General features: G+C 50.0%; 1 protein-coding gene across 7 annotated transcripts in view; it reads left to right on the forward strand.

The window, feature by feature from the left end:
* Window positions 1-4,038: 4,038 nt before the first annotated feature.
* The window catches only part of LOC122544099 (probable G-protein coupled receptor 139), a 91,838-nt gene continuing 75,475 nt past the window's right edge, over window positions 4,039-20,401 (forward strand). For 3 of the 7 annotated variants that reach the window (XM_043683129.1, XM_043683121.1, XM_043683122.1), the window contains exons 1-2: window positions 4,039-4,636; window positions 5,173-5,310. The gene's annotated coding sequence lies outside the window, so the exon portion shown is untranslated. Of the gene's footprint in view, window positions 4,637-5,047; window positions 5,311-20,401 lie in introns of those variants that run through there. The other 4 variants (XM_043683124.1, XM_043683126.1, XM_043683127.1 and 1 more) reach the window with 3 other exon arrangements.

Raw genomic sequence — 20,401 nt, forward strand, 5'->3', positions numbered from 1 at the left:
CAAAGTCTCTGTGAATCCCAGATACGTGTAAGCGCCAAGTTCATACGCCACACTGTTCCCTCACAGGGTCACATCGCTGTGATTCCCAGATAAGTGAAATCATCGAGCTCCATTCCCCTGTGCTCCCTCACAGGGTCACCGTCTCTCTGAATCCCCGATGCATTCAATCATCCGGCTCTGCTCCCTCAAACGGTTACATAACTGTCTATCCCAAGTAAGTGTAACCCTCGAGCTCCCTCTCCACTCTGAAACCAAAAGAGAAATGCCTGAAAATCTCAACAGGTCTGGTAGCATCTGTAAGGAGAGAAAAGTGCTGACGTTTCGAGTCTAATTGACCCTTTGACAAAGGGTCATGCGCAATAATTTGCTATTATCCTCTCCACTCTGCTCCGTTACAGGGTCATCATATCTGCGACCGCCAGATATGTGTACTCCTGAAGCTCACACTCCACGCTTCTTCCTCAAAGTGCCATCTTCTTTGTGCCTCCCAGGTTTATGCAATCCTCCAACTTCCATTCCATTCTATCACCGTCTATTTGAATCCTATGTACGTGCAATCGTCCATCTCCCAACCAAATGAACCACATGTTCACCGCCTCTGTGAATCCCAGGTATGTTTAATCCTCCAGCTCCCACTCCACTCTTATCCCGCACAGTTTCGCCGTCTCTGTGATTCCCACATCTGTAAAATCCTCCAGCTCCCACTCTGATCTGCTCCCTCAAAGGAGCACTCTCTTTGAAATCCAATTATGTGCAATCGTCCAACTCCCACTCCTGTCTGTTCCATCTACGGCTCACTGTCTCTTTGACTCCCAGGTACGTGTAATCCTACAATTTCAACTCCGCTCTGCTCCTTCACAGGGTCACCATCTCTGCGAGTTCAAGATACGTGTAATCCTCCAGCTCCCACTCCATTCTGCTCACTCAATGGTCACGGTCTCTGCTCCATCAATGGGTCACTGTCTCTTTGAATCCCAGGAGCATACAATCCTCGATTTCCAACTCCATTCTTCTGCTCACATCTCACCGTATCTGTGACTCCCAGGTTCATTTAATCATCCAGCTTTCACTCCATTCTTCTCTCACACAGGGTCACAGTCTCTGTGATTTCCACTTATATGTAACCCTCCTATCCCACTCCAATCTGCTCGCCCACAGGCTAACCGTCTCTGTGACTTCCAGGTATTTCTAATGTTCCAGCTCTAACACCTTTCCGCTCCTCACAGATTCACCTTCGCTGTGAATCTCAGGTACGTGTAATCCTCAAATTCCACTCGCGGGGTCACGTCTCTGTTATTCACAGGTGAAGTGATCCTTGTGCCCCATTCGACTTTGCTTCCTCACTGTGTCGCCGTCTCTCTGATTCCCAGGTACGTACAATCCTTGGACTTGCTCTCCCCTCTGCTCCTTCGCAGTTTCACTGTAACTGTCAATCCCAGGTACGTGTAATCCCACTCCACTGTGCTCCCCAACAGGGTCACTATATTTATGACTTACAGGTACATGCAGCTCCTACTTCACTCTGCTCCCTCACAATGTCACGGCCTCAGGAACACCATGGTATGTGTAAACTCCAGCTCCCAGTAACTTTCTGCTCACTTATGTGATCACGGACTCTGTGACTCCCAGGAATGTGTAATCCTCGTATTCCCATTCCTTTCTGCACCCAACAGGACTGCGTCTGTGAATTCCAGCTCCGTGTAATCCACCAGCTCCCACTCTACTCTGACCTTCACAGTGCCATCTTCTCTGTGACACCCGGGTATACGTAAGCCTCCATCTACCAGTCCGCTCTGCTCCTTCACATTGTCACCGTCTCTGTGACTCCCAGGTTTGTGTAATCCACCAGCTCCCACCTCATTCTGCTCACTCACATCGTCGCCGTCTCTGTGACTCCCAGGAACGTGTAATGTTTGAGTTTCCACTCCATTCTGCTCCTCATAGGATCAACGTCGCTGTGACTCCCAGATACCATAATTCTCCAGCTCACACTCCATCATGCTCTTTCACAGCGTCACCATCTTTTTGATTGCCGGATACATGTAGAAGGGCTTATGCCCGAAACGTCGATTCTCCTGTTCCCTGGATGCTGCCTGACCTACTGCGCTGTTCCAGCAACACATTTTCAACCCAGAATACATGTAATGCTCTAGGTACAACTCCAATCTGCTCCCTAACATGGTAACCGTCTCTGTGATTTCCAGGTAAGTGCAATCCTCCATCTCCCACTCCACTCTGAACTACGCAGTGGCAGCTTCTTTGTACCTCTCAGGTACGTGTAATCTTCCAGCTCCCATTCGAATCTCCTCCCTCGCAGGGTCATGGTCTCTGTTACTCCCAGGTACGTGAAACCCTTGCAATCCTCTCGACGCTATTCCCTTGCTGCAGCACCGTATCTGTGTCTCTCAGGTACTTGTAATCCCACACCTCCCAGTCCAAGCTGCTCCCTCGCAGTATCACAGTCTCTACGACTCCCAGGTACGTGCAATCCTCCACCTTCCAGCCCAATGTGCTCCGTCACATTGTCACCGCCTCGGTGAATTCCAGGTATGTCTAATCATTCAGCTGCCACTCCACTTTTATCCGTCACATTGTCGCCATACCTGTGACTCGCAGGTTCGTGTAGTCCTCCAGCTCCCACTCCAGTCTGCTCTCTCACCAGCTTTCCGTCTCTTTAACTCCCAGGTACGTGAAATCCTCCAGTGCCCTCTCCATTCTGCTCCCCCCCCAGGTTAATCGCAAATGTGAATTCCAGGTACGTGTGATCCTTCAGCGCCTACTTCACTCTGCTTCGTCACAATGTCACCGTCTCTGTATCACCCTGGTACGTGTAATCCTTCAGCTCACAGTCCCATTCGGCTCGCTCACGTGATCGCCGCCTCTTTGACTCCCAGGAAAGTGTAATCCTCAAATTCCCTCTCCTGTCTGCACCCTCACAGAATGGCCGTGTCAGTGAATTCAAGGTCCGTGTAAGCCATCAGCTCCAACTCCACTCTGGCCTTCACTGTGACATCTTCTCTGTGACACCCAGCTACATGTAATCCTACGAGTCCCAGTCCGTTCTGCTCTCTTACAGGTTCACCATCTCTGTGAGTTCCAGGTACGTGTAATCCTCCAGCTGCCACCCCATTCTGCTCTCTCACGTGGTCACGAGCTCTGTGACACCGAGCTACGTGTAATCGGGGAGTTCACACTCCATTCTTCTCCTCACATGTTTACCATTTCTTTGATTCCCAGGTACGTCTAATCCTCCAGGTCCCACTACATTCTTACCTGCACAGTTTCGTTGTCTCTGCGAGTCCCACATTCGTGTAGTACTCCCGCTCCACTCTGCTCTGCTCCCTCATAATAGCACCCACTTTGATATCCAATTGTGTGTAATCGTCCAGCTCCCACTCTGCTGCATCAACGGCTCACTGTCTCTTTGACTCTCAGGTACATGTAATCCTACAATTCCAAATCTGCTCTTCTCCCTTGCAGGTAACCGTCTCTGTGAGTTCAAGGAACGTGTAGACCTCCAGCTCCCACTCCATTCTGCTCCCTGAATGGTCACGGTCACTGTGACACCCAGGAAAGTGCAATCCTCGATTTCCCACTCCATTCTTCTCCTCACATGTCACCGTCTCTGTGACTCTCAGGTTCATTTAATCATCCAGCTCTCAATCCATTCTGTTCCCACACAATGTCACAGTCTCTGTGATTCTCAGGTATGTGTAATCCTCCAGAACCCACTCCAATCTGCTCGTCACAGTATCATCTTCACTGTGAATCTCAGGTACGTGTAATCCTCAAATTCGCAATCCACTCTGCTCCCTCGTGGGATCACGTCTCTGTTATTCACTGGTAAAGTATTCTTCATGCTGCATTCGACTTTGCTTCCTCACAGGGTCACCGTCTCTCTGACTCCTAGGTATGTGCAATCCTCGGTCTTGCTCTTCAGTCTGCTCCCTCGCAGTTTCACCGTAACTGTGAATCCCAGGTACGTGTAATCATCCAATTCCCACTCCACTGTGCTACCCAACAGGGCCATTATATTTATGACTTACAGGTACGTGGAATCCTGCAGCTCCTACGTCTCTCTGCTCCCTCACCGTGTCACCGTCCATGGAACACCATGATACGTGTAATCTCCAGCTCCCAGGACCATTCTGGTCGCTGTGATCACGGTCTCTGTGACTCCCAGGAATATGTAATGTTCGTCTTCTGACTCCTTTCTGCAACCTGTCAGAATGACCGTGTCTGTGATTTCCAGCTCCGTGTAATCCACCAGCTCCCAATCTCTATGACTCCCAGGTATATGTAAACGTCCACCTCCCAGTCTGCTCTGCTCCCTCACAGTGCCATCTTCTCTGTGACTTCTAGGTTTGTGTAAACCAGCAGCTCTCACTGCATTCTGCTCATCCACGTCGTCGCCGTCTCTGTGACTCCCAGGAACCCGTAATGCTCGAGTTTCCACTCCATTCTGCTCCTCACAGGATCAACGTCGCTGTGACTCCCAGGGACCGTAATCCTCCAGCTCACACTCCATCCTGCTCTCTCACAGCGTCACCATCTTTGTGATTGCCGGATACGTGTAATGCTCTAGGCCCAACTCCAATCTGCTCCCTCACATGGTAACCATCTCTGTGATTTCCAGGTAAGTGCAATCCTCCAGCTCCCACGCTATTATGAACTATACAGTGGCAGATTCTTCGAACCTCTCAGGTACGTGTACTCTTCCAGCTCCCATTCGAATCTGCTCCCTCGCAGGGTCACGGTCTTTGTGACTCCCAGGTACGTGAAATCCACTTGATGCTATTCCCTCCCGGCATCACCGTGTCTGTGATTCCCCGGTATTTGTAATCCTACACCTCCCAGTCCAAGCTGCTTCCTTTCAATATCACTGTCTCTGTGACTCTCAGGCACGTGTTAGTCTTCAAATCCCACTCTATTCTGCTCCCTCACATTGTCACTGTCCCTCTGAATTCCAGTTACATCTAATTGTCTAACTCCCACTCCACCTTTTTCCCGCAGTGTCGCTGTCCCTGTGACTACCAAATTCGTTTAGCCTTCCCGCTCCCACGCTGCTCTGCTCCCTCAAACGCGCACTTCTCTGTGTTTTCCTTTTATGTGTAATCCTCCAGTTGCCACTCCAGTCTGCTCCCTCACAGCTTCTGTCTCTTTAACTCCTAGGTACGTGAAATCCTCGGACTCCATCTCCACTCTGTACTTTCGCAGGTTGACCGTAAATCTGAATTCCAGGTACGTGCAATCCTCCAACTCCCACTCCACTGTGCTCCCCGACCGGATCACCAGCTCTATGAAATCCAGGTACGTGTATCCTTCAGCTCCTACTTCACTCTGCTTCGACACAATGTCACCGTCTCTGTAACACCCCGGTACGTGTAATCCTCCAGCTCCCATTACCATTCTGCTGGCTCACGTGACACGGTCCCTGTAACTCCCAGGAACATGTAATCCTCAAATTCCCTCTCCTTTCTGCACCCTCACAGCGTGACAGTGTCTGTGAATTCAAGTTCCATGTAATCCACCAGCATCCACTCCACTCTGGCTTTCTCTGTGGCATCCTTTATGTGACTCCCAGGTACATGTAATCCTACAACTCCCAGTCCGCTCTGCTCTCTTACAGGCTCACCATCTGTGTGACGTCCAGGAACGTATAATCCTCCTGCTCCGACTCTGCTCTACTCCCTCAAATGCACACGTCTCTCTGATTTCCAGTTACGTGTAATCCTCCAGCTCCCACTCCAGTCTGCTCCCTCACCAGCTTTCTGTCCCTTTAACTCCCAGGTATGCTGAATCCTCGGGCTCCTTTTCCACTCTGCTCCCTCGCAAGTTTACCATCTCTGTGAGTTCAAGGTACGTGGAGACCTCCAACTCCCAAAACATTCTGCTCCCTTAATGGTCACTGTCTCTGTGACTCCCAGGAACGTGCAATCCTTGATTTTACACTTCATCCTTCTCCTCACATCTCACCGTCTCTGTGACTCTCAGGGTCATCTAATCATCCAGCTCTCACTCCATTCTGGTCCCACACAGTGTCACAGTCTCTGTGATTCCCAGGTATGTGTAATCCTCCAGATCCCACTCCGATCTGCTCGCTCACAGGCTAACCATCTCTGCGACTTCCAGGTACTTGTAATCCTCCAGCTCCCACACCTTTCTGCTCCTCCCAGTGACACCTTCACTTTGAATCTCAAGTGCGTGTAATCCTCAAGCTCGCATTCCACTCTGCTCCCTCGTGGGGTCATGTCTCTCTTATTCACAGGTAAAGTGATCCTCATGCTCCATTCGACTTTGCTTCCTCGCAGGGTCACCTTCTCTCTGACTACTAGGTACGTGCAATCCTCGGTCTTGCTCTCTACTTTGGGTTCTTGTAGTTTCACCATAACTGTGAATCAGCAAGTATGTGTAATCCTCCAATTCCCACTCCACTGTGCTACCCAGCAGGGACATCATAATTATGATTTACAGGTACATGCAAACCTGCATCTCCGACTTCTTTCTGCTCCCTCACGGTGTCGCCATCTCTGGAAGGCCACGGTAAGTGTAATCTCCAGCTCCCAGTACCATTCTGGTCGCTTACGTGATCAAGGTCTCTGTGACTCACAAGAATGTGTAGTCCTCATATTCCCACTACATTCAGGACCCTGTCAGAATGACCGTGTGAATTCCAGCTCCGTGTAATCCACCAGCTCCCACTCCACTCTGAGCTTCACAGTGTCATCTTCTCTGTGACTCCCAGGTAAATGAAATCCTCCACCTCCCAGTCCGTTCTGCTCCCTCACATTGTCACCGTCTCTGTGACTTCCAGGTTTGTGTAATTCACCAGCTCTCATTACGTTCTGCTCACTCACGAAGTCGCCGTCTCTGTGACTCCCAGGTACCGTAATCCTCCAGCTCACACTCCATCCTGCTCTTTCACAGCGTCACCATCTTTTTGATTCCCGGATGCGTGTAATGCTCTAGGTCCAACTCCAATCTGCTCCCTCACATGGTAACCATCTCTGTGACCTCTAGGTAAGTGCAATCCTCCAGCTCCCACTCCATTCTGAACTACACAGTGGCAGCTTCTTTGAACCTCTCAGGTACGTGTAATCTTCCAGCTCCCATTCGAATCTGCTCCCTCGCAGGGTCACGGTCTCTGTTACTACCAGGTACGTGAATCTTTACTCAATCCACTCGATCCTATTCCCTCCCAGGATCGCCATATCTGTGTCTCCCAGGTACTTGTAATCCTGCACCTCCCATTCACAGCTGCTCCATCACAGTGTCACAGTCCCTGTGAATTACAGGTACGTGCAATCCCCCAACTCTCAGTCCAATGTGCTCCCTCAAACGGGAACATCTCTGTGATTTCCTTTTACCTGTAATCCTCCAGCTTCCACTCCAGTCTGCTCCCTCACCAGCTTTCTGCCTCTTTAACTCCCAGTTATGTGCAATCCTCGGGCTCCCTTTCAACCCTGCGCCCTCGCAGGTTCACCGTAAATGTGATTTCCAGGTACGTGCAATCGTCCAACCCCCACTGCACTGTGCTCCCTTACAGGGTCACCATCTCTATGACTTCCAGGTACATGTATCCTTCAGCTCCTACTTCACTCTGCTCCGTCGCAATGTCACCGTCTCTGTAACACCCTGGTACGTGTAATCCTCCAGCTCCCATTACAATTCCTCTCTCTCACGTGATCACGCTCTCTGTGACTCCCAGGAACATATAATCCTCAAGTTCCCTCTCCTTTCTGCACCCTCACAGTGTGACCGTGTTGATGAATTCAAGTTCCATGTAATCCACTAGCTCCCACTCCACTCTAGCCTTCACGGTAGCATCTTCTCTGTGAGTCCAAGGTTCCTATAATCCTACAACTCCCAGTCCGCTCTGCTCTCTTACAGGCTCACCGTCTCTGTGACTTCCAAGTACGTATAAATCTCTAGCTCCCACTCCATTCTGCTCCCTCACGTCACCCCATCTCTGTGACTTCCAGGAATGTGTAATGCTCGAGGTCCGACTCCGTTATGCTCACTCACAGTGTCACCGTCTCTGTGATTTCCCGATGCGTGTAATCCTCCAGCTCCAATTCCAATCTGCTCCCACACAGGTAACCGTTTCTGTAACTTCCAGATACGTGTAGTCCTCCAGCTCCCTCTCCACTCTGAACTTCACAGTGTCATTTTCTCTGTGAATCCAAGGAACGCGGGATCTTCAAGCTCGCACTCTACTCTGCTCCCTCATAGCGTCACTGTAAATGTGAATCCCCTTAAAACGTTGTCCTACAGTTCCCACACCAGTCTACTCCCTCACAGTTACACCATCTCTGTGACGTTTAGGTACGTGTAATCCTCCAAATCACACTCCACTCTGCTCCACCACAGCCGTATCTTCTCTGTGACTTCCAGGTGCATGTATTCCTCTTGCATCTTTTCCATTCTGCTTTCTAATGTGGTCTCCATCTCTGTGATGCCCGGGAACATGTCAGCCCCGAGTTCCCATTCGCCTCTGCTCCTCACTGGGTCGCTGTCTGTATGACAGCCAGGTACGTGTCATCCTCAAGCTCACACTCCATTCTGCTCTCTCAAAGGCCATCATCTCTGTGATTCCCGGGACAGTATGATCCTTCAGCCCCTACTCCAATAAGCTCGCTCACAGTTTCACCGTTTCTGTGACTTCCAGGTACATGTATCCTCGAGCTTTCACTCAACTCCACTCCCTCATAGGGTCACTATCTCTGTGACTTCCAGTTACGTGTAATTCTCCAGCTCACAATCCACTCTACTCCCCTACCGTCTCATCGTCTCTATGACTTCCATGTACATATAATCCTCCACCGTCCATTCCAATCTGCTCCATCACAGTCCACCATTTCTGTGAACTCCAGGTACGTGCAATCCTGAAGGTACCACTTCACGCTGCTCCCTTTCGGGTCACCTTCTCTGGGACTCCCAGGTACATGTAATTCTCTAACTCACCTTCCACGCTGCTGCCTCAAAGAGTCACCGTCTCCATGCCTCCTGTAATGCTCCGGCTGCTATGGAATTCTGGTCTCTCACAGGCTTACCGTGACAGTGACTGCCAGATTTGTGTAATCCTTCAGCTCAATCTCTATTCTGCTCTCTCAAATGGTCAGCGTCACTGAGAGTCACAAGTACGTGTAATCATTCACCTCCATGTGCACTCTGTTCCCTCCAGGGACACCATCTCCATGAGTCCAAGGAACGCGCAATATTCCAGCTCATACTCCATTCTGCACCCTCATAGGGGCACGTCTCTGTGATTCCCAGGTCAGTGTAATCGCTCTGCTCCAGCTCCCAATTCACTCTACTCTCTGACAGAGTCACCATCGCTGTGACTTGCAGGTACGTGTAATCCTCCAGCTCACACTCCACACTGCTACCCACAGGCTCATCGTCTCTGTTACTCCCAGGCACACGTATTCCTAAATCGCCCATTTATTTCGGCTCCCTCACGTAATCCCCGTCTCTGTGACTCCCAGGAACGTGTAATCCTTGAGTTACCATTCCATTCTGCTCTTCACAGGATCACCGTGTCTGTGACTCGTGGGTAAGTGTAATCCCCCAGCTCACACTCCACTGTACTCCCTCACAGTGTCACCGTCTCTGTGGTTCCCGGGAACGTGATATCCCCCAGCTCTGGTCCCTCACAGTGTAACCATCTCTGCTACTTCCAGGTACGTGTATCCGTCCAGCTCCAACTCCACTCTGAACTTCACACTGACATCTTCTCTGTAACTCCCATTGTTTGTAATCCTCCAGCGCACACTCTACTCTGTTCCCTCACAGTTTCACGGTCTCTGTGACTCCCAGGTCCTTTTAACCCTCCAGTCCACCCCCCCCCATTCCACAATACTCCCTTACGGGGCACCGTCTCTGTGTATCCCAGGTCAGTGTAATCCCCCAGGTCCCACTCCACTCTGAATTCCAAATTGTCATCTTTTCTTTAACTTTCAGATGCATGTAATCCTCCAGGTCCCACTCCACACTGCTCCCTCACAGAGTCACAGTGTCTGAAACTCCAAGGTACATGTAATTCCCCCAGTCCCACTCCGTTCTAATCCCTCACAGGGTCACTGTCTCTCTGATTCCCAGGTACGTGCAACCCTGCTGCTCCCACTTCCCTCTGCTCGCTCACAAAGTCACAGTCTCTGTGACTCCAGGAATGTTTAATCCTCAATCTTCAACTCTATTCTGCTCATTCACAGTATTAACATCCCTCTGAATCACAGGTACATGTAATCCTCCACCTCCCAGTCCATTCTCATCCCTCACAGGTCCACCGTCACCATGATTCCCAAATACGAGCAATCATCCACTTTCCTCACTGGGACACAGTCTCTGTGAGTCTGTGGAACATGCAACCTTACAGCTCGCACTCCACTCTGGTACCTCACAGGGTCACATTCTCTGTGACTCCCAGGTACGTGCAATCCTCTAGCTCCAACTTCACTCCACTCCCTCACAGGGTCACCCTTTCAGTCCTCCCAGATATGTGCAATCCTTGACTGTTATCCTCCCGCTCGCTCATACGATCAACGTCACTGTGAATCACATGTACGTGAAATCCTCCAGCTCCCACTTCAATCTAATCCCTCAAAGTTTCATCGTCTCTGTGAATCCCAGGTACGTGATTTCCTCCAGCTCCTACTTCATTCCACTCTCTCACAGCATCAACGCCTCTGTGATTTTCAGGTACGCGTAATCCTCCAGCTTCAGTTCCACTCTACTCCCTCAAATGATCACCGCCTCTGTGACTCCCAGGACTGTGTAATCTTCAGCTTCCACTCCATTCTGCTCCTTCACTTGGTCACCGTCTCTGTGAAAAACGATACGAACAATCCTCCAGCTCCCGCTCCATTCTGAGCTTCAGAGTGGCATCTTCTCTTTAACCGGGGAGAAAGTGAGGGCTGCAAATGCTGGAGATCAGAGCTGAAAATGTGTTGCTGGAAATTCCCTTCCTGAAGAAGGGTTTATGCCTGAAACGTCGATTCTCCTGTTCCTTGGATGCTGCCTGACCTGCTGCGCTTTTCCAGCAACACATTTTCAGCTCTTCTCTTTAACTCCCAGGTACTTGTAATCCTCAAGCTCACACCCCACTCTGCTCCCTCACAGGGTCACGCCTCTCTAATTCCCAGGCAAGTGTAATCCTCGAGCTCTATTCCACTCTGTTCACTCACCGGGTCACCGACTCTCTGACTCCCAGATACGTATAATCCTCAGGCTCCCACTCCACTGCTCCCTCGCAAGGTCAATCTAACTGTGAACCCAGGTACGTTTAATCCTCCAACTCTCACTTCTCTCCCTCAGAGACTCACCATCGCTGTGACTTGCAGGGATGTGCAATCCTCCAGCTCCCACTCTACTCTGTTCCCTCACAGGATCAACATCTCCGTGAATCCCAGGTTCGAGTAATCCCTCAGCTCCCACTTCAATCTGCTCCTTCACATGACCAAAATCTTTGTGATTCCAGGAACGTGTAATCCTGCAGCTCCCATTCCACTTTGCTGCCTCACAGTTTCGCCTTCTCTGTAAATCCCAGGAACATCTAATCGTCAAGCCGGCGCTCCACTGAGCTCCCTCACAGAGTCATGTCTCTGTGATTCCCAGGTAAATGTAATCCTCAAGCTCCATCCCACTCTGCTCCCTCAAAGGCTCACCGTCTCTCTGTCTTCCAGGTACCTGTAATCCTCGGGCTCCCACACGAACTCTGCTCACACACCGTGTCTCTGTAACTGTGAATTTCAGGTACATATAATTCTCCAGGTACCACTCCGCTCTGCTCTTTCACAGTGTCGAAATCTCTGTGATTCTCAGGTACGTGTAATTCTCCATCTCACACTCTATTCTGCTCCCTCACAGTTTCGCCATCTCTGTGACTTCCAGGTATGTGTAATCCTCCAGCTCCCACTCCAGTATGCTCCCTCACAGTGTCACCGTATCTCTCATTCCCAGGCACCTATAATCTTACAGCTCCCACTCCACTCTGCTCCTTCACAGGGTCGCTGTCTCTCTTAATCCCACGTACGTGCATTCCTGCAGCTCCCAGTTTACTCTGCTGCCTCAAAGAGTCACCGTCTCTGTGACTTCCAGGTACGTGTAATCGCCAAGCTCGCACTGCACTCTGCTACCTTACAAGGTCACATCTCTGTGATTCCCAAACATGTGTAATCCTCGAGTTCCAATCCACACTGATCCCTCACAGGCTCAGTGTCTCTCTGACTTCCAGGTACCTCTGATCTTCTGGCTCCCACTCGACTCTGCTCCCTCACGGTGTGTCCTTAGCTGTGAATCTCAAGTACGTGTCATCCTCCCGCTCCCACTCACCTCTGCTCCCTCACAAGGTCTCCGTGACATCTAGGTAAGTATAATCTTCCCACACCCACTCCGCTCCGCTTCCTCATAGGGTCACATTCTCTGTGATTCCAAGCAGGTGTAATCCTCCAGCTCACACTCCATTCTGCTCCCGCACACTGTCACCATCGCTGTGATTTCCAGGTACGTGCGAATTCCAGCTCCCACTCCACTCTGAACCTCACAGTCGCATCTTCTCTGTAACTCTCAGGGACGTGTAATCCTCCCGTTCACACTCCACTCTGCTCCCTCACAGAGTCATCGTCTCTGTGAATCCCTGCTATGTGTGATCCTCAAGATTGCACTCCTTTATGCTCCCATCACAGGATCATGTCTATGTAATTCCCAGATCAGTGTAATCCTCTACTTCACACTCCACTTACTCACTCATAGGGTCACCGTCTCTCTAACGCCCTTGTATGTGTAATCCACCAGCGCCCATCCCACTCTGCTCGCTGACAGGTTCAGCATCTCTGTGACTCCAGATATTTGGAATCCTTCTGATGCCACTCTTTTCTTCTCCCTCAATTATTCGTTATTTGTAGTTACTTGTAATCCTGCAGCTGTCACTCTGCTCCCTCATAGGGTCACCGTCTTTGTGATTTCCATGTACATGTAATCCTCCAGCTCCCACTCCAATTTACTCCCTCACAGTGTCACCATCTCTGTGATTCCCCGAGACGTGTAATGCTCCAGCTCCCACTCCACTCTGCTCCCTCACAGAGTAACCGTCTCTCTGACTTTCAGGTACGTCTAACCCTCCAGCGCCCACTCCACTCTGCTCTGTCACATTGTTGCAATCTCTCTCAATGCCAGGCCCGTGTAATCCCCCAGTTCCCACTCCACTCTGCTCTCTCATAGTGTACAAAATTTTTTAAAAAATCACACAACACCAGGTTATAGTCCAACAGGTTTAATCAGAAGCACTAGCTATTAGAGCGCCGCTCCTTCATCATGTGGTTGTACAATTAAAGCTGTTGGACTATAACCTGGTGTTGTATGATTTTTAACTTTGTACACCCCAGTCCAACGCCAGCATCTCCAAACCCGCACAGGGTCACTGTCTCTGTGACTCCCACGTACATGCACTTCTGCAGCTTCCACTTCACTCTGTTGTCTCACTGAGTCATTGTCTTTGTGACTACCAGGTACGTGTAATTCTCCAGGTCCCACTCCAATTTGCTCCCTCACAGTCTTTGTGACTCACAGGACTGCTGAAGCCTCAAGCTCCCACCCCATTCTGCTCCATCACAGGGTCAACATCTCTGTGAAGTCAGAACAGTCAGATTGAGAATTGTAATCGTCCAGCTCCCAACCCACACTGAACTCTCACAGGCTCAATATCTATGTGACTCCCAGATACGTGCAATCCTCAAACTCCCATAACACTACACCCTCACAGGGTCATCGTCTCTGTGGCTCCCAGGATAGTGTAAGCCTCCACCTCCCATTCCATTCTGCACCCTCACATGGTCGCCATCTCTGGGAATTCCAGGTCCGTTTAATCCTCCATCTCCCAGTCCAGTCTGAACGTCACAGTGGCTCCTTCTCTGTAACTCCCAGGTGCGTGTTATCCTCCACCTCCCAGTCCAACCTGCTCCCCCGCAGCGTAACCACCTCTGCAACTCCCAGGTACCTGTAATCCTGGAGGTCCTCTCCACTCTGACAGTCACCGTCTCTGTGACTCCCAGGAACATGTAATCACCAACCTCAGAGTCTAATCCGCTCCGTTACAAGTACACCGTCTGTGTGAATCCCAGGAACGTGTCATCCTCCCGCTCTCACTCCCCTCTGCTGTCTCACAGAGTCACCATCTCTGTGACTTCCAGGTATGTGTAATCTTCCAGCTCGCACGCTATTCTACTCCCTCACGTAGTCACGGTCACTGTAAATCCCAGCAAAGTGTATTCCTCATGTTCCAGCTCCACTGTCCTCCTCTCATGATCACCGTCTCTGTGACTCCCAAGTAAGTATAATTCTCCAGCTCATACTCCATTCTACTCCCTCACAGTGTCACCATCTCTGTGACTTCCAGGTACGTGTAATTCTCCAGCTCCCATTCCACTCTGAACTTCACAGTGGTACCTTATCTGTAACTCCTAGGTACATGTAATTATCCAGCTCCCACTCCACTCTGCTCTCTGACAGTGTCACCATCTACGTGATTTCCATGTACATGTGATCCTCCAGCTCCCACTCTGCTTTGCTCTCTCGCAGGGTTACAGTCTCTGTGACTTCCAGGGGTACGTATAATCCCATAGCTCCCACTGCATTCCTTTTCTTAACGTGGTCACGGTCTCTGTGACTCCCAGGGGCGTGTAATCCGCATGTTTCCATTCCATTCTGTTTCGCACATGGTCACCGTCACTGTGATTCCCAGGTATGTGTAATCCTCCAGTCCACACTCTTTTCTGCTCCGTCACAGTTTCACCGTCTCCTCGATTCTCAGGTGTGTGTAATCCTCCAGCTCCCACTCCACTCTACTCCCTTACAGGGTCATCGTCTTTGTGACTCCCAGGTGCACTTAATTCTACACCTGCCAGTCCGCTCTTCTCACTCACAGGGTCACGGTCTCTGTGAATCCTAGATACGTCTAATCCTCCAGCTACCATTCCACTCTTGTCACGCACAATTTCACTGACTTCCTGATGCCCAAGTACGTGTAATCCTTTCGGTCAAACTCCGCTCTGCTCCCTCACACAGTGTCACTGTCTCTGTGATTTTCAGTTGGGTGTGATCTCCCGCTCCCAGTCCACTGTGCTCCCTCACAGCGTCACCATCTCGGTGACTTCCAGGTACGTGTAATCCTCCAGCTCCCACTCCATTCTGCTCCCTCATGTGGTCATGGTCTCTGTTACTGCCAGAATCATAATCATCGATTTGCCACTCCATTCTTCTCCTCACATCTCACCGTCCCCGTGATTCCTAATTACTTGTAATCCTCCACCTGACACTCTAATCTGCTCCCTCACAGTGTCACCGTGTCTGCAATTCCCAGATACAAGCAATCATCCAGCTCTCACTCCAATCTGCTCACTCACAAGGTAACCGTCTCGTGACTTCCAAGTACAGGTAATCTTCCAGCTCCCACTCCATTCTACTCCTCACAGTGTCAACGTCTCTGTAAATCTCAGATGCATGTAATCCTCAACCTTGTACTTCGCTCTGCTTCTTCACATGGTCACGTCTACTTCTTTCCCATGTAAGTGTGATCTTCGTGGTCCTATCCACGCTGCTTCCTCACATGGTCACCGTTCCTCTATCTCCCCAGTATTTGTAATCCTCGAGCTCCCTCTCCACTCTGCTTCCTCAAATGTTCACCATAACTGTGACACCCCAGTACGTGTAATCCTCCAGCTCCCAATATCATTCTGCTTGCTCACGTGGTCACAGTCTCTGTAACTCTCAGGCACATGTAATCCTCGATTCCCCACTCTTTTCTGCACCCTCACCATGTCACCGTCTCTGTGAATCCCTAGTCGTGCAATCCTCTAGCTCCCACTCCACTCTGACCTTCACAGTGCCAGCTTCTCTGTAACTCCCAAGTACGTGTAATCCTCCACCTCTCAGGCCAATCTGCTTCCTCGCAACGTCACCATCTCTGTGACTCCCAGGTACATGTAAGAGCTCCGCTCCACTCTATTTCCTCCCACAGTCACCGCTCTGTGATTTCCAACACGCGTAATCCTCCACTTTGCACTACACTGTGATACCGCACTTGCTTACCATCTCTGTTACTACCAGGTGTGTGTAAACCTCCAGGTCCCACTCCACTGTGCTCCATCACAGGGTCACCGGCTCTGTGACTCCCAGGTACGTGTAATCCTCCAACTCCCGCTCCATTCTGCTCCCTCAAGCTGGACCCTCTCTTTGACTCACAGGAATGTGTAATCATCGAGTTCCCACTCCATTCTGTTCCCTGACTGTGTCACCATCTCTGATTCCCAGGGGCACATAGTCCTCTAACTCCCATTTCAATCTACTCCCTCGCACGTTAACCGTCTCAATGGCTTCCAGGTAATTGTAATCCTCCAGCTCCCACTTCACTCTACTCCCTCACATGTTTACCATCTCTGTGACTCACAGTTACGTGTAATCCTCCAGCTCACACTCCACTCCACTCTACTCCCTCACATAGTGTCACCATCTCTGTGACTCTCAGGAACGTTTAATGCTCTATCTCCCAATCCATTCTGCTCCCTCACAAGGTCAACATCTCTGTGAATTCCAGGTACGCATTTTCGTCTAGCTTCCAATGCACTCAGAACTCTCATCGGCTCAACGTTTCCATGACTCACAGGGACGTGTAATCCTTGAGCTCCCTCTCCACTCTACTCCCTTATAGGATCACCATCACTGTGAATCCCACGATCATATAATCCTCCAGCTCCCACACCACTCTGATTATCACAATGCCATCTTCTCGGCAACTTCCGGGTACATGTCATCTTCATCTTCCGTTCCAATCTGCTCATCGCAGGGTCATCGCCTCTGTGACTCCTAGGTACATGTAATCCTCCACCTCCTAATCCAATCTGCTCCCTCACAGGGTCACCTTCTCTGTGGTTCCCACATACGTCTAATCCTCCAGCTCCCACTCCACTGTGATCCTGGGCAGTGTCACCGTGTCTGTGACTCCCGGGTATGTGTAATCTCCCTGCTCCAACTCTGGCCTGCTCCCTCCAAACGGTCACCATCTCTGTGATTTCCAGTAATGTGTTATCCTCCAGCTCTCACGCCAGTCTGCTCCCTCACAGGGTTACCATCTCTGTGAATTCCAGGTGTGCGCAATCCTCTAGCTCCCACTCCATTCTGTTCTCTCACGTGGTCACGGGCAATGTGACACCCAGAAAGGTGTAATCCCGAGTTCACACTCCATTCTTCTCCTCACATGTTCACCAACTCTTTGATTCCCAGGTACGTGTAAATCTCCAGCTCACACTCCAATCTGCTCCTTCACAAGCTAACCGTCTCCATGACTTCCAGATATATGTAATCCTCCAGCTCCCACTCCTTTCTGCTCCGTCACAGGGTCACCATGTCTATGGCTTCTTGGTAGTGCAATCTTGCAGCTCCCACTTCACTCTGCTCCCTCCAAGAGTCACCATCTCTGTGATATCCTGGTCTGTGTATTCCTCAATCTTCCACTCCATTCTGCCTGCTCACGTGGTCACGGTCTCTGTGACTCACAGGAACGTGAAATCCTCGAATTCCCACTCCATTCTGCACCCTCACAGAGTCAACGTCACTGTGAATCTCTGGTCCGTGTAATCCTCCAGCTCCCATTCTACTCTGACCTTCGATGTGGCATCTTCTCTGTAACTCCCAGGTACGTTTAATCATCCCCCTCTCAGTCCAATCTGATTTCTCACAGCGTCACTGTTTCTGTGACTCCCTGCTACATGTAATCCTCGAGCACCACTTCAATCTATTCCCTCCCAGGTTACTGTGTCTGTGATTTCTGATACTTGTAAACCTCCAGCTCTCACTCCACTTTACTCCCTCACAGTGTCATCGTCTGTGAGACTCCAAGGTACGTGTAATCTTCCAGCTCCCACTCGACTCTGCTCCTTCACAGGCCACAGTCTCTGTGACTCCCAGATCCGTGTACTCCTTGAGTTCCACTCCACGCTACACCCGCCCACAACTATCGTCTCTGTGACACCAAGGTCGATGAAATACTCAAACTCCCAGTCCAGTCTGCTTCCTCACAGGGTCACTGCCTCTCTGATTCTCAGGTACGTATAATCCTCAGGATTCCTCTACACTCTGCTCACTTACAGAGTCACCGAATTGTTTATCCCAAGTATGTGTAATCATCCAGTTCCCACTCCATTCTGTTCCCTCACAAGGTCACGTTTTCTTGTGATTCCCTGGAACGTGTAATCCTCGAATGAATTCGCACTTCATTCTGCACCCTTACATGGACACCGTCTCCGTGAATACCAGGTCTAAGTAATCCTCCAGCTCCCACTTCACTCTGACCTTCACAGTGGTATCTTCTCTGTAACTCCCAGGTACTGGTAATCCTACATTTCCCAGTACGATCTGCTTCCTCGCAACAGCACGTCTTTGTGACTCCCATGTAATCCTCGAGCTCAACTCCAGTCTTTTCCCTCCCAGGGTCACCGTCTCTATGGCTTCCCGGAGTGTATAAATCTCCAGCTTCCACGCCACTATGCACCATCACACTATCATCGTATCTCTAAGTCCCAGGTACGTGTAAACTTCCACCTTCCATTCCAATCTGCTCTCTCACAGTGTCACCGTCTCCGTACTCCCAGGTATGTGTAATCCTCCAGATCCCACACCGCTCTACTCTCTCACAGTGTTACTGTCTTTGTGAATCCCAGGTATGAGAACTTCTCCAACTCCCACTCCGCTCTATGCTCCCTCACAAATACATCATCACTTTGACTCCAAGGCACATTTCAGACTCGGACTCCCACTCCACTCTGCTCCCTTGCAGGATCATCTTATCTCTGACTCTCCGGTATGTGTAATTCTCCAGCTCCCACTCCACTCTTCTCCCTCCCAGTATCATCGTTTCTCTAACTCCCAGGTACGTGTAATCCTCCATTTCCCAATCAAATCTGCTCCCTTACAGGATCTCTGTGACTCCCAGGTATGTGTAATTCTCCAGCTCCTATTCCAGTCTGCTCCCTCGCAGTATCACCATCTCTGTGATTCCGAGGTTTGAGTAATTCACCAGCTCCCATGCAATCTGCTCTCTCACAGTGCCAGTGCCTCTGTGACTCCTATTTAGGACGGGGCCTCGATCCTCATTGCTGATTCTATCCTACATTGCTCCTCTGTAACTTCCAGGTATGAGTTTGCCTCAATCTCCTGCTCCAAGTTGCTCGTTCATATGTTCACTTTCTCTGTGAGTCGTTTCTGATTTAGAGACCCCCGCTCTGGTGCATGTCCAACTTCACCTTCCAGTATTTCGACCCTTGTTGATGATTCATATACTCTGTCGCACTGTGCTGTCCAGTCTCAGGTTCTCTTCCTTTGTGATTCTCAGCTAATGGTAGGTGTCAAGCTTCAGCTGAGATTTATTTCATCCCATTCTGCACTGCTCCCTCACAGAACCATCGTTGTGCCTGGAAGACAGTGGAAAAGAGGAGGATGAGGGGAAACAGAGGGAGTTACAGTGATTTAGCGTGCTGTAGGGGATAGAAAGACCTGCAGTTCCTAAAACAGATTACTTCATGATTCAGGAAAAGTTGCAGGCACTGAAGCAGAGGAAGGAAATAGACAGATGGTGGCTTGTTGGTGACGGAGCTTTGTTGAGTCGAAAGGGTTTTTTTGTGAGTTGATTTCAAAGAAATGAAGATTTCAATAAATACAAAATGACAGTGAAGAATCTTGCAGGTCCTGGAGACTGTTGGGTGTTACAGTGTTAGAAGACTTGCAATAACTGAGGGGTACGGAGATTTTTCGAGCACAGCTTGTGTGCAAGAGCACTCACGACATGAGCAGTTACTGAGAATGGGAACACTCCAAAATAGTGGGATTGTAGGTGATTGGCGAGGAGAGATGGATGTGGAGGGTGAAGATGCCAGTTTAGGAAATCTAGCCATTGTAAATCACAGAGATTTAAGGAGGGGAACCTGTGCTGGAATTGTGATATGGATTGTGTCAGACGTTGAGGAATTACAAATTTAAAATGGAAAATGTTAGAGGTGATCAGAAGTTTAAACAAGAAAAAAAGAGATCAATAGTTCGTAAGGGAATGGAGGAGACGAGATATTAGAACATAGAACATAGAACATAGAAGAATACAGCGCAGTACAGGCCCCTTGGCCCTCGATGTTGCGCCGATCCAAGCCCACCTAACCTATACTAACCCACTATCCTCCATATACCTATCCAATGCCCGCTTAAATGCCCATAAAGAGGGAGAGTCCACCACTGCTACTGGCAGGGCATTCCATGAACTTACGACTCGCTGAGTGAAGAACCTACCCCTAACTTCAGTCCTATATCTACACCCCCTTAATTTAAAGCTATGCCCCCTCGTAATAGCTGACTCCATACG

Source organism: Chiloscyllium plagiosum, chromosome 46, assembly GCF_004010195.1.
Source record: "Chiloscyllium plagiosum isolate BGI_BamShark_2017 chromosome 46, ASM401019v2, whole genome shotgun sequence".
Classification (NCBI taxonomy): domain Eukaryota; kingdom Metazoa; phylum Chordata; class Chondrichthyes; order Orectolobiformes; family Hemiscylliidae; genus Chiloscyllium; species Chiloscyllium plagiosum.